Genomic DNA, 1,304 nt, shown 5'->3' on the forward strand with positions numbered 1-1,304 from the left:
TGTAACCCCTCTGTACAGTATGTTCACAAAAAAATAAAAATAAAAAAGAATGGTATCTTAGCCGTGAGTTTCCATTTATATAAAATTTTAAACAGTAAAAATGAATTTTGATTTTAGAAGTCAGTATTGTGGTTATCTCTGGAGAGAAGAAAAAGGGATAAGGACTAGCAAGGAGCAGAAGGTGGCTCTACATTATGCTTGGTTGGTACCTACTTGGACGTGTTCATTTGATAAGAATGCAACTAAACTTACACATCTTGTATATATAGAAAAATAGTTTATTTAAATTTTTAAAAAACTAAAACTGGAAGTGGCGCTGTAGCTCAAGTGGTAGAGTGCTCGCCTTGAGCTGAAGAGCTGAGGGACAGCTCCCAGACCCAGAGTTCAGGCCCCACGACCGGACCCCCCCCCCAAAAAAAAGAAAAAAGAATGTTTATAGCCACATTATTTATAATGCATCAAAACTAGAAAGAACCCAAATTTCTATCAACAGAAGAGTGAAAAACTGTTTCTGCTGTATCTATACAATGAAATATCGTCGGCTTCTCTGACGTCGACTGCTCGTGAGCTGGAAGAGGCGTGCCCGCCGGATCGCAGCCATGACTGAGGCCGATGTGAATCCCAAGGCCTATCCTCTTGCAGATGCTCATCTCACCAAGAAACTGTTAGATCTTGTTCAGCAGTCATGTAACTACAAGCAGCTTCGGAAAGGAGCCAATGAGGCCACCAAAACCCTCAACAGAGGCATCTGAGTTCATTGTGATGGCAGCAGATGCCGAGCCCCTGGAGATCATCCTGCACCTACCCCTGCTGTGCGAAGACAAGAATGTGCCCTACGTGTTCGTGGGCTCTAAGCAGGCCCTGGGGCGAGCCTGCGGGGTTTCCAGGCCTGTCATTGCCTGTTCTGTCACCATCAAAGAAGGCTCTCAGCTGAAGCAGCAGATCCAGTCCATTCAGCAGTCCATTGAAAGGCTCTTCTTTGGCCTCAGCCCTGGTCTCAGCCACACGCCCCCTCACCCCCTGAAGTCGTGTATCATATTGTCAGTGTTAGCATGTAGTATTTTCAATGCCTTTCTATTATAAAGTATTGTACTAAATCTGGTTTCTAAAAAAAAATGAAATATCGTACCACAATAAAGAAGAATAAGCTGCCAAGACACTATATAAATAAATACCATAAGCAGAACATTCAGTTAAAGAAGCTCAGCACAAGAATGGTATCTTAGAGAAGTACAAGTTGTCATGTCGAAAACGAACTTTACAACTTTGGCGTGTGTGGGGGGGGAGAATTGGGTGGGGGGGCG

The 1,304-nt window shown here is 43.7% G+C and overlaps 1 pseudogene across 1 annotated transcript; it reads left to right on the forward strand.

The window, feature by feature from the left end:
• Positions 1-578: 578 nt before the first annotated feature.
• On the forward strand, positions 579-1,101 carry LOC106002418 (annotated as a pseudogene). Its single transcript, XR_001175921.1, has one exon. The product of XR_001175921.1 is annotated as an NHP2-like protein 1 pseudogene (transcript).
• The last annotated feature ends 203 nt before the right edge of the window (positions 1,102-1,304 follow it).

The sequence above is a fragment of the Dipodomys ordii genome, unplaced genomic scaffold, assembly GCF_000151885.1.
Source record: "Dipodomys ordii isolate 6190 unplaced genomic scaffold, Dord_2.0 Scaffold10176, whole genome shotgun sequence".
NCBI lineage: Eukaryota > Metazoa > Chordata > Mammalia > Rodentia > Heteromyidae > Dipodomys > Dipodomys ordii.